The sequence below is a fragment of the Phoenix dactylifera genome, chromosome 1 (genome assembly GCF_051530095.1).
Source record: "Phoenix dactylifera cultivar Ajwa chromosome 1, Ajwa_hap1_PhDact_Kaust_v1.1, whole genome shotgun sequence".
Classification (NCBI taxonomy): Eukaryota; Viridiplantae; Streptophyta; class Magnoliopsida; order Arecales; family Arecaceae; genus Phoenix; species Phoenix dactylifera.
The window spans coordinates 24,938,598-24,951,977 of record NC_143190.1 but is presented as its reverse complement, the minus strand read 5'-3'; positions in this window follow the sequence as shown (position 1 = coordinate 24,951,977).

The window sequence follows — 13,380 nt, the reverse complement described above, 5'->3', positions numbered from 1 at the left end:
TGTCGGTAAATAACAGATGTTTGGATATCTCTCCCTCCACACATATATCATGCTGCCTAAATATCAGGGTGAGTATCATACAGTAGGGCAAAGAAACTCTCGATTTGCATATGGCCTCTCACATCTGCCTGATCATCATAGCTGGAAGATTCAGGAGAATGCCCTGAATGACATGCTCCATAATGACCATGTCTCGCTCAGATATGTGATCGAATCTTCCACTCTTCGGAAACAATATCCAACCTATGAAGTTATGCAATAACCTCATCTCAACTGATAGAGAGCTAGCTACTAAATTTTCTAAATAGTTAAAGTCATCTCTCTCAAAAATTATATGTAGAGCCCTCAACTTGTTCTCTGGTCTTTCTGGTGTGGTTCCTTCATAAGGGAGATGAAGCAACTCACTTAGGCTTTCTTCGGAAACACGAACCCGCACTCCTCGAACCTCAGACACAAGCCCTCCCGGTCCAACTTTTAGGAAGGCATAGAACTCACGAACTAAGCCCGGGTAGGTCACCAAATCTAGGAAGCAAAGATACTCCCATCCTTGCCTTCGGATCCAACCACCCAACCGGAACCCTTCTTGATCCAAAAACTCAGAATGGATCCTTCTCCCCATGGTTACCGGTCTTCCCGCATATTTAACAAGTTGAATTGAAGGAGAAGGAGGTGGAGGCTCTACACGTGTCTCACCTTGTGGAGGCATTGTATAAGAATCTCTAGCATGCCTTTCTACAATGGTTGGCCGTGAGACTTTTTCGGATCGCTTAGCAACGGCTCGCTTGGGTCCCATTTTCACCAAGTGCTTCCTTAGATCTTGATCTAACGGCTTAGGGAAGCAATCTAGTACTGCTTGGAGATGATTGGAAGGGATTGGAAAGTGAAAAATAGGATTTTAGGAAGAGGACAAGGAGAAATAGTGCCCTAGAATGACTCACGGGTCCCCTTTTAAAAATGGGGTCCCGCCGTTGGGTCGACCCTAGATATTTCTTGGGTCGACTCAAGGAGGGGTCGACCCCATTCTGGCTCGGGTCGGCCCCAGTTCAGGCCAATTTTTTTTTTTTTTAATTCCTCCTTCTTTCTGATCCTTACCAAATCTTTATGGGACATTGATATATGAGTAAGGTATCCATAAATAAATGATTTTACTAATGTTTCATGGAATTTTCAAAATGGGAGAAGAGTATCATGAGACAACTTGTTCCTTTCAAATTTTTTTTTTTGTTTAATCAAAGGGATCACATATGACTAGTTCCCTTCTAAGCATGCAGAATCTATCTTCACTTAAAGATTTTGTGAATATGTCAGCTAATTGTTTCTCGGTACATACATGCTCAATACATACATTCCCATTTTGCACATGATCTCTAATGAAATGATACCTTATTTCAATATGCTTGGCTTTAGAGTGCTGAACGGAATTTTTGGTAAGGTTAATGGCACTAGTGTTATCACACTTTATAGGAATGTTGTCTAGTTTAATTTCATAGTCCTCTAGTTGTTGCTTGAGCTATAGTACTTGAGCACAGCAACTTCCGGCAGCTATATAATTGGCCTCACCCATTGACAATGCTACTGAATTCTGCTTTTTGCTAAATCATGATACTAAGTTATTCCCTAAGAATTGACATGTGCCACTAGTGTTTTTCCTATCTAATTTGCATCCAGCAAAATCTGCATCAGAATATGCAAGCAAGTCTAGACAGGAGTCTCTAGAGTACCATAATCCTATGTTTGTGGTTCCTTTCAAATATCTAAGGATTCTTTTGACAGCACTTAGATGTGACTCCTTAGGACCTGATTGATATCTAGCACATATTCCCACACTAAATACTATGTCTGGCCTACTAGCAGTGAGGTAAAGCAAAGATCCAAATAATCCTCTATAGAGCTTCATATCTATACTTTTCCCTTTTTCATCTGTCTAGTTTACTAGTGGGGTTCATTGGAGTGCCTATTTCCTTGTGATTTTCATTTCCAAACTTCTTTAATATTTCCTTTGTGTACTTAGTTTGATGAATAAAGATGCCTTCCTTAGTTTGCTTGATTTGCAATCCGAGAAAAAAATTTAGTTCTCCCATCATACTCATCTCGAATTCTCCTTACATTAATTCAGCAAATTCTTTGCAAAGACTATCATTAGTGGCACCAAAAATTATGTCATCTACATATATTTGTGCTACTAGCAAATTTTTATCTTTTCTCTTGAGAAAAAATATTTTATCTACATTTTCTCTACTAAAATCATTATTTAACAAAAATTTGCTTAGTCGATCATACCATGCCCTAGGTGCTTGTTTCAATCCATATAGAGCCTTATGTAATCTAAATATATGATTAGAAAATTCATGATTCTCAAAACTAGGAGGTTGCTCTACATACACTCTTCTTCTATATAGCCATTTAAGAAGGCACTTTTTGCATCCATTTGATATAATTTGAAATCCATGAAGCATGCAAAAGCTAGAAATAATTTAATAGCTTCTAATCTAGCCACGGAAGCAAATGTTTCTTCAAAATCTATTCCTTTTTCTTGATTGTACCCCTTAGCTACAAGTCTAGCTTTATTTCTTATAACTACCCCATTTTCATCTAATTTATTTCTAAAAATCCATTTTGTTCCAATTACAGAATTATGCTTTGGTCTCTCAATTAATGTCTATACATTGCTTCTTTTGAATTGATTTAATTCTTCTTGCATAGCATTAATCCAATTTATGTCATTCTCAGCTTCTTCATAAGTCTTAGGTTCTATTTGTGAAACAAAAGCAAGATAGTCATTTAAATTTCTAAGAGAGGATCGAGTTCTTACCCCTTGAGATGGATCACCAATGATTAAGTCTTTGGGTGTCCATGTGCGTACCTCCATTCCTTGGCAAGTCTTGAGATTGTGGTGGCACACGATCATCTTTCTTTTCTTGATTTGGCACATCATTAAGATTCAATTTTTCAAACTCAATAATTCCTGCATCATCATTAAAAGTACTTTCTCTCCTAGGAGACTCACTATCAGACTCATCAAAAATAATATTAATTGACTCTTCAACTACAAGAGTTCTTTTGTTGAATACTCTATATGCCCTGCTAGAAGTAGAGTACCCTAAGAAGATACCTTCATCTGACTTGGCATCAAATTTACTTAGATCCTCCTTGCCATTGTTTAAAATAAAATATCTACACCCAAATACTCTTAAATATTTAGCAGTTGGTTTCTTATTCTTCCAAAGTTCATAAGGAGTTTTCTTTGTTATAGGACGTATTAAAATACCATTTAAAATATGGCAAGCAGTATTTATGACTTCAGCCCAAAAGTATTTTGGAAGATTTGACTTACACAATATCGTGCGTGCCATTTCTGCCAATGTCCTATTTTTTCTTTCCACAATCCCATTTTGTTGAGGCATTCTAGGTACTGAAAATTGATGGAAAATGCCATTTGCATTAAGAATTCTTCAAAATATTGATTTTCAAATTCAGTTCCATGATCACTTCGAATTGCAATTAAGGTGAACTTCTTTTCAGTTATGATATTTTTATAATATTTCAAGAATGCTGAAAATGCTTCATTCTTATGTGTAAGAAATGAAATCCATGTATATCTTGAGAAATCATCTACTATAACTAGTCCATACTTTTTTCCTCCTAGACTTGCAGTTCTAGTAGGCCCAAATAAATCCAGGTGTATGAGTTCAAAAGGCTTAGTGGTTGATACTACATTCTTTGATTTGAAAGATGATTTTGTTTGCTTTCCTAATGAGCATGGTCCACAGATTTTGTTTTTTTTCAAAAATCAATTTGGCACATCTTTATCAAATCCTTCTTGACTAGTTTTGATATTAATTCCATACTAGCATGTCCTAGTGATAAGTGCCAAATAATATATAAATTTATCTACTTTACATGGCACTTATTATTATTGTTATGCATAAATTTAAACATAAGACAATGTGTTTCCCCTCTTCATTGCATTATTAGAGGTAATGCAATTTGGTTTAATTTTTTATATTAGTTTAGTCTAATATGTGTGCAGGTCGAGTCAACCTATTTCACAAACTAGTCCCAATTTGTTCCATGTGTGGACTACTTTCTCCCACATGTGCATGAAGCTATCCATTTCTTTGTCCACGTCATATTTCCCCGTGTGCACCAAGCTTCCCAACCTAGCAAAAACAGAGACCTCTCCCATTTTCTCCATGTGTCCAAACTTCCTCTATTTTAGATTCAGGACCAAGCCCTTCCAACCTACCCGAGTGGACCCCAACCACTTTTCAAAACAAATAAAAAAATAAAAAATAAAATATAAAAATAATATAAATATATATAATAACTCCCACGCATTCATCTCCCACTCTCTTCCCCTCCCTGTTTTGGAAGAGCCTGCGTGATCCCCTCCTCATTCCTTCCCCGTGCGAACGAAAGATTTCCTCCGCCCCAGCATCGTCGTCCTCTCCTAATTCTCCTAATCATCTCCTCTTCCGGATTTCCAACTCCATGCCATGATAGCTCCTCCCAAGCATCCGCAACCTTCCCTCCCCATTCGGATTGACTCCATCATTCACGAATTAGGAATTGTGTCCTAAAAGTCAATTGTCAGCCTGTTGATAATTAAATTGTATATGAATTAATAAAGTAATAAAAGATTATTTGGCATTATTCATCGCATATATTTTGTACATCTTCTTGAACTCTTGTAATGTGATGAAATCCTTATGACTCTTTTAAAAGATAAAGGAGGATTTGTCTATGAGTCCTTAAACCTGTTCGTAACCAAACGATATGCTATTACTAGGACCATAACATTATGAAGAATAGATCATTGTGTGCCATATCATTGGATGTCCTCTTAACCAAGGAGTGTAGAGACACTGATATGCCATATAGGTGAAGTGTAGGAGTACATTTCACTGAACGTGATCAGTTCCGGAATGCTCTGCTGTCAAGAGATGTTCTGAGTAGATATGGGTATATGTATCCCTCCGACCTGAGATCACCACGGTGACTAGCAAGCAACTCACTGTATTTTGGTACCGACTATCTAAATTTTATAATTCAGTGATAGAAGGTTACTGAGTGCAGTCAAGTACTTGCGAAGTCGGTGTGTGAGTCAAGATGGAATTGACCCCTCCTGGTGACAAGCAATAATGCGCTTGTGTTCAATTTAGCAAAACCATGGCCAATGTAATCCTTGTGAGGAGTCACAAAATTTGTAAAGTTGAAACACATATTGGATGAACTGATTAAAGAGTTGACATTAAACTCTGAAGTCATCCTAGGCATTTGGAGTCATAGGGATGAATTATACAGTAACCATAGTCCAAAGGTTCATGAATGTTGCTTTGCAATCATTCGGCCTATCCGGACGTCGGGTACCATTGCTAGATGGTTATTTTGATTAGTATAGAAAGTTGTTCTTGTGCTACCGGCTTAGGTTCAAACTTATGGAGTCACACGCATATAAGTTTCTAGATTGATCAAATGGCTGATTGATGATTAAGAATCATTCAGAGATAATTTGGTCAATTCAATTGACAAATTATCCTAAGCAAAAGTTTCAGTAAAATAATTATTGAATTATTGGAGGATTAATTAGAAATTAGATTGCTAATGAACTCAATTTGATTGAGTAATTGAGCTTAGGTTGAGCCAAATTGAATAGGATTCAATTTGGGTTACATCAGGGTTTGACCTAATTGGATTGGGTTCGACCCAAGTAGATTGAGCTTGATCCAGTTGATAGAACTTGACCCAATTAGATTGGGCTTGACCTAAGTCAATTAGAAGTCCTTATTAAATAAGGATTATGAGTCCAAAAATTCAGAATTAGATAAGGAGAAGAATCTCTAAATTTTAGGAGTCTAGCTTTATCTCTTGGAGAAAATTGACACCTCATCCTTATCCCCTTGGTATTCCTTCTTAGAGAGAGAATTGTTGGGAATTGTGTCTTAAAAGTCATTCATCAGCCTGTTGATGATTGAATTGTATATGAATTAATGAATTAATAAAAGGTTATTTGGCATTATTCATCGCATATATTTTGTACATCTTCTTGAATTCTTGTAATGTGATGAAGTCCTTAGGACTGTTTAAAAGATAAAGGATGATTTGTCTATAAGTCCTTAAACCTGTTCGCGACCAAACGATGTGTTATTACTAGGATAATAGCATTATCAAGAATAGGTCGTTGTGTGCCATATCATTAGTTGTCCTCTAAACCAAGGAGTGTAGAGACACTGATATGCCACACAGGTGAAGTATAGGAGTACACTTCATTGAATGTGACTAGTTCCGGAATACTCTGCTGTCAAGAGATGTTCCGAGTGGATATGAAAATATGTGTCCCTCCGACTTGAGATCACCACGGTGACTAGCAAGCAACTCACTGTACTTTGGTACCGAACTATCTGAGTTTCTAATTCAGTGACGGAAGGTTATTGGGTGCAGTCAAGTACTTCCGAAGACGGTGTGTGAGTCAAGATAGAATTGATCCCTCCTGGTGACAGAAGATATTGCTCTTGTGTTCAATTTAGCAAAACCTTGGCCAGGGTAATCCTCGTGAGAAGTCGCAGGATTAGTAAAATTGAAACATATTTTTGGATGCACTGATTAAAGAGTTGACAGAACGCTGAAGTCATCCTAGGCATTTGGTGTCATAGGGATGAATTATATGTTTACTATAGTCCAAGGGTTCTAGAATATTGCTTTGCAATTATTCGGCCTATCCAAACATCGAGTACCATTGCTCGATGGTCACTTCGATTAGTACAGGAAGTCGATCTTGTACTACCAGCCTAGGTTCGAACCTATGGGGTCACACGCATAGAAGTTTCTTGGTTGATCAAATGGTTGATCGACGATTAAGAATCGTCCAGGGGTACATCAGTTAATTCGATTGACAAATTACCCTAAGCAAAAGTTGCAGTAAAACAATTATTGAATTATTAAAGGATTAATTAGTAATTAGATTACTAATGAACTCAATTGATTGAATGATTGAGCTTAGGTTAAGCCAAATTGAATAAAATTCTATTTGGGCTACATCAGGGTTTGACCTAACTGGATTGGGTTCGATCCGAGTTGATTAGGCTCGACCCAATTAATCGGACTTGACCCAATTGGGTTGGGCTTGACCCGAGCCTATTAAAATTCCTTATTTGATAAGGATTCTAAGTTCAAAAAATTCATAAATTGATTAGAAGAAGAATCCCTAAATTTTAAGACGCTAGCTTTCTTTCTTGGAGAAGAAAGACACCTCATCCTTATCCCTAAAAGCAGTAGTGCCTATCCTCTTTATTTTTGACCAATTTTTAGCATGAGGAAAGAGGAGGCGTGGGGTTATTTTTTAGAAAAATATGGCGCCTCAAAGCTTCCTAAAAAGATAGCAATCAAATCCCTAATTTGTAGGGACTGCATGGTGCATCAAGCAGGGTGGCGTGCAGCTGAAGTTTGGGGCGCAATAACCCCTTGATTTTTAGGGATTCATGGCACAAGATTAAAGAGAATTTATTCACCTCTTAGCTGCCGATTTACGAGAATTTTTTGGAAATTTTATCAGCCAAATTCGTTGGCCAAAAGAGGTGTGAGGCGTGGGGGTTCTTTTGGCTATAAAAAGACCCCCACGCCTAGGGTTTACAAGAGATGGTCTTTAGAAAGGGTTCTAAATTCTAAAAAATTTCTGAGAGCCAGCCGCCCTCTCTCCTCCTTCTCCTTCATCTCCAATCTTCATCCTCTCGAAGAAGAATCAAAAGTTGAGTGCTTCGGAGGAGGAAAGTTCAGCCATTGCAGCACCTCTGCACGAGCTAGCACTCCTGCAGTTGTGGATCTTCCTAGAGCTTCGCATGGACTATCCGTAGAATCAACTAGGTTGCTGAAATTCTACATGACTTCATGTTAGACATAGAATCATGCATACTTGTTTAGGTTAAATGTTTAAAGTCCTGGATCTATTTTTGTTGTAGAGATGTGATCTCTAGCATGCATAGAAATTAAATAGTTTAATTCATGCTTCCGCTATAAAATTTTTAAAAACATATGCATGCGATCACTAGGGTTCCCAACAGTGGTATCAGAGGCATAGGTTCAAAGTAGTTTAAACATTTATACCTAAAACAAGTTTTCTAGTCCTTGTAGTCAAGTAATTCGATTGGAATGATCACCAGGCTGTCCGGTCATAGGAGAAAGAAGGGTTCATAACCCTCTTTTTCCATTTAATGGGATCTCTTATGGCATGTAGGGGTGCCACTGTGATTCAATCCTTGAAGATGAACCACGAAAAGAAGATTAAAAGTAGTTTTAATCTTTGTAATTAAATCTAAAATCATAGATATGTTTAGATCCGATCTAAAAGAGATTTATGATGGATTTAATTGCTGTTTTTACATGATTAATTAGATATGAAAAATAGGATGCATGTGATGTATATTCATGTTAGTATATGTGATATAGAGAACATGAATAAATCTGAAATCATAAACTTGATTAGATTAGATCTAAATGAAATTTATGACTTATTTATTTTCTGATTTGAGCCCGTCAAGGAAGGTGAAGAGAGAGTCTTCGTTGCTGAGGTCTTGTACCTCCAACAACAATTCACTGAACTCTCGCACATACTCACGCACATCACCCTTTTGCGTGTGTCGCCTTGGTCGTGCTCGAGCATCATCCTTAGCAAAGGTGGGGAAGAATTGCTTTCGAAGTTCAGTTTGGAACTGTGCCCAAGTGGTGATTGGAACAGCCCCTCGCTTCACATCGTCAGCCCGACGTCGCCACCAAAGCATCGCCACGTCCCACAAGAACATTTTCGCCGTGCTCACCTTCATGGCTTCCTCCCTCATGCCGGTAACCTGTAGGTATTGTTCCACGGCGAAAAGGAAGTTATCCACCTCCTTCGCAGACCGTCGTCCGCAGAACTCCTGTGGCTTGGGAACATCAAGCTTGTGCAGGGGGCGCGTAGCCTCTCTTGCGACCTCCATTGTCAATGGAGAAGAGGATACGCCGGTGGTGGTACTCTCCTTTAAAAGGTCAACCACCTGATTTTGGAGAGCCTTCACCATGATCTCCAACTCCTCGTTACGCCGCAGCACTTCCTCATAGCGCCGCTCCTTATCGAAGGAAATCTGGTTCAGCTGAGCGGCGATCTCACCTCGGAGGGTTGCGTCCCTACCCTCAAGGTCCTCCATCCGCCCTTCAACCTCAGCTATTTGGGCCTCGCACCTTCGTAATCGATTGTCGGCGGAGATAACCGGAGATGCAATACATAACCCATGCAGGAAATCATCAACTTGATGTGCTCCACCCATTGCCGCTCCTCCTCCTGAGGCTGGATTGGGATCCACGATCGAGGATGATGCGTCCGCCATTCCCACCATGGAGGTTACCATAGAGGTCGCCTCCTTCGTTCTGGTATGGCTCTGATACCAAGTGTCACGTACGAAGGGATTTCAGAGCGGATCCCAACAACGTGAGGCTCGGTCTACTGAAGATAACCGATCAGCCTTCCTGGCATGGGAACCTAGTCTCTATGACTTAGGTCACGCCTAACAACAATAATGCAGCGAAGCACAACACCAAAAAATACCACGAAGGAGAGAGAGAAATACAGGGGAAGAGAACTTTATTGAATAACCACTCAATTGATTACAATATGCTCTTCTAATCTCTCTGGTCTCTCGATCTCTATCCGATACCATTCCCTCCCCTTTGAGGGTCCTCTTATAGAGGAGTAACCTCCAATTACAAGTCCCTCACGAACTCATTCCTGCAGGATTCTGCGCAATCAGATAAAACGGCCAAGTTAGTACCCCAACCGAACTCAGATTACCACGAAACTAGATTCTTTGGATTCAGGACGAAAAATTCTTTTAGATTGCCCCTTTCCCACTTTGAAAGGACTTCTGTAGAGTTTTCAAAATGCCCCTCAACGTGAGAACGTGTGGAAACAGCGTTACGGCCACGTTTTCTAACCATCCATCTTTCAGTTATGAAAATATGTTAAAAATGTGTCCCTTGCCTTCTGGAGACTTATGCCACGTACCTCCATCAGTGGCACATATTTCTATGCATCCCAATATCTTGGATTCAGCCCATGTTTCGAGATAAGCCCTCAACACTGAATCAGACTCGTTGTAGCAGCTTTCCTCCTAATGATGAACCAGCATGTATTCTTGCCAATATACGCCTTGGAGCACGTGCCCTCGGTCCCATGCTCTTGGGTATTCCTCCTAGATCTTTGCACACGTTTCCCTAGGTGATCCTAGGGCCCAGATTTGGTCTCCAAGTTGTTCAAATCTCTGGAAAACACAGTCAGACCTCAAACCCGTCCAGCGATCTAGTCTGGTTTATACCTTGATCCGCGTTCGGTCCAGCCCCGATTCGAGGTGCCGTGACACAAAGAAGAGTTCTTTGTTCTTTATGATTATGAATCTTTAGGAACTTGTGAATCTTGTCTTATGGAAAAAATGACTAAGTCTCCATTCACTGGACATGGAGAAAGGGCAAGTGAGTTATTAGGACTTGTGCGTACAGATGTATGTGGTCCTTTGACAACTCCAGCTAGAGGTGGATACTCTTGCTTCATCACATTCACTGATGATTTTGAAAGCGATTCTATGATGCTAGTAGTGATAACATGCTGAAATTTAAAAAATTTTCAAAATCAATGGCTGTACCTATTTGGGTTGCCTACATACCCCTTCACAAAGGGGATCAAGCCACACGTAGTTCTTTTAGTTTTGAAATATGCAGCGAAAAAAACTGAATTAAATGTTTTAATTCTAGCATGCATAAGAAATCAAATTTCAAAGTACCACTACAAGTATTGATGATCAATATGCTGGGATCGTTTATATGATTATGCTAAAATGATTGCATGATTAATTTCAGATCTGAAATGAGATTATTAATTAAGTTCTAAACTCAATTAATCTAACATCCAACTAATTTTCGAATGCCCATCGAATAGGCTCTGAAGATTACTCTGTGAAGAGCCCCAAAAGAGGTTTAACCCTCGGGGATTGGAACCTATAAGAATACAACTTTGGATTTGGATTCATACCTTTATGAAATCTGAAAGTAATAGATCCGATGCTTGAGCTTCGTAGCCACAAACTCGTCTGGCCTCTACGAGTAATCAACACGAAGCTCCTGGAGTGATCCAATCCCGCAGAAGTGCTAGCTTGCGCAGGATCTTCCTTTGCTGAATTTTGATCTTTCCGACGCTATGAACTTTTGATTCGCCTTCTTGGAAGAACTTGGAGGAAAGGTTTATAGGGATTAAAGAGGACTTAAATCTGATCTAAAAGCTCTTTTCAAGGATCCCTATCAGCTATGGCGAGTTGGATTTAAAGAGAAATGGAATGGGCGGGATGAAGGCTGAATATCATTCAATGATTTCCTTTTAAAGGCAAGCCATCTGATCATTTGAATTCGAAATTCAAATAGAAATCTGGTATTTTGTTGGCGCATGAAGGGGATGGTTGCAACCAGATAGATCTTATCTTGTTGAATTCAAACAATGGATAGTTCATGTGAGTGAGATAGGACCAAAATGAATGGTGCTGATCTTCCATTATCATCTACCCATTCTCCCAGATGTGCCAGGATCCAAATCCCATCAGTTTTCATTGAAAAACCACTTCCGGATCAAATCCCACGAATTCAGCCCGTCCGCAACTTCCAGGATTTTCAGAAGAAGTCGACCTTCCTGAGCTCGAGTCGACTCCAAGTCGCCTCGAGTCGACTCCTTCCCCTTTGAGTCGACTCCAAAGTCGACCCGAGTCGAGCCCCATAGCTTCACAGGTCGACTCCGGCTGAGACAACAGAGTACTTCTTCCCATTATACGCCCAGTGAGTCGACCCCTTCAATGCTTGAGTCGACCACAACTTGCTTCGAGTCGATCCCAAGAAAACTCGAGTCGACCCCACCTAGGAAAGCAGAAGAGGTCGTCCTCCGAATTCTATGAGAGAGTCGGCCCCAGCAAAGCTTGAGTTGACCCCCAACTTGTTCGAGTTGACCCCAAGGAAAAACTCGAGTTGACCCCACCTGTGAAAATAGAAGAGGTCGTCCTCTGGATCCTCTGAGAGAGTCGACCCCAAGCAGGCTCGAGTCGACCCCTCTTTACTTTGAGCAAGGTCAAAACCCTGATTGAATCCAAAATTGAATCCAATTGAATTTGGCTCATTAGTCTATTTACTCAATCAAATTGAGTTTATTAGTAATCTAATTACTAATTAATCCTTCAATAATTACTTCAATTATTTTATAGGATAATTTGCCGATCGAATTGACCAAATTATCCCTGAATGATTCTCAATCATCCATCAGCCTTCTTGATCAATATGAAAACTTTTATTCATGTGAACTTATAGGTTCGAACCTAAGCCGGTAGTATAGGAATGACTTCCTGCACTAATCGATGTGACCATCTAGCAATGGTACTCGACATCCGGATAGGCCGAATATATGTGAAGCAAATATTCTAAAACCCTGGACTATGGTTACTGTATAATTCATCCCTTTGACTCCTAATGCTAGGATGACCTTAGAGTTCTGTCAACTCTCTAATCAGTACATCCACTATGTGATCAACTTTAGAAATCCTGTGACTCATCACAAGGATTACCCTAGCCAAAGTTTTGCTAAATTGAACATAAAGCATTATCTCCTATTTCCAAGAGGGGTCAATTCCATCTTGACTCACGCACCAATTTCGCAAGTACTCAACTTCACCCAGTAACCTTCCATTCTAGAATTAGAAATTCTGCTAGTCCAGTACCAAAGTACAGTGAGTTGCTTGCTAATCTCTGTGGTGATCTTAGGTCTAAGGGATACTTATCCACTCGAAACATCTCTTGACAGTAGAGTATTCCGAAATTGGTCACGTTCAGTAAAATGTACTCCTACACTTCACCTATGTGACATATCAGTGTCTCCACACTCCTTGGTTAAGAGGACAACCAACGTATATGTCTCACAACGACCTAATCTCGACAATATTGTCGTCCTATTAACAGCATATCATTTGGTTGCGAACAGGTTTAAGGACTTGAAAATAAATCCTCCTTTATCATAAAATAAGTCCTAATGACACGAACGAAGGGATTACAAAGCGAATCCCAACAACGTGCGGCTCGGTCTATCGAAGATAACCGATCAGCCTTCCTGGCGTGGGTACCTAGCCTCTATGACTTAGGTCACGCCTAACAACAATAATGCAGCAAAACACAACACCAGAAAATACCACGAAGGAGAAGAAGAAATGTAGGGGAAGAGAACTTTATTGAATAACCACTCAACTGATTACAATAAGCTCTCTTGGCCTCTCCAGCTCTACCGGATACCAATCCCTCCCCTTTGAGGGTCCTCTTATAGAGGACAACCTCCAG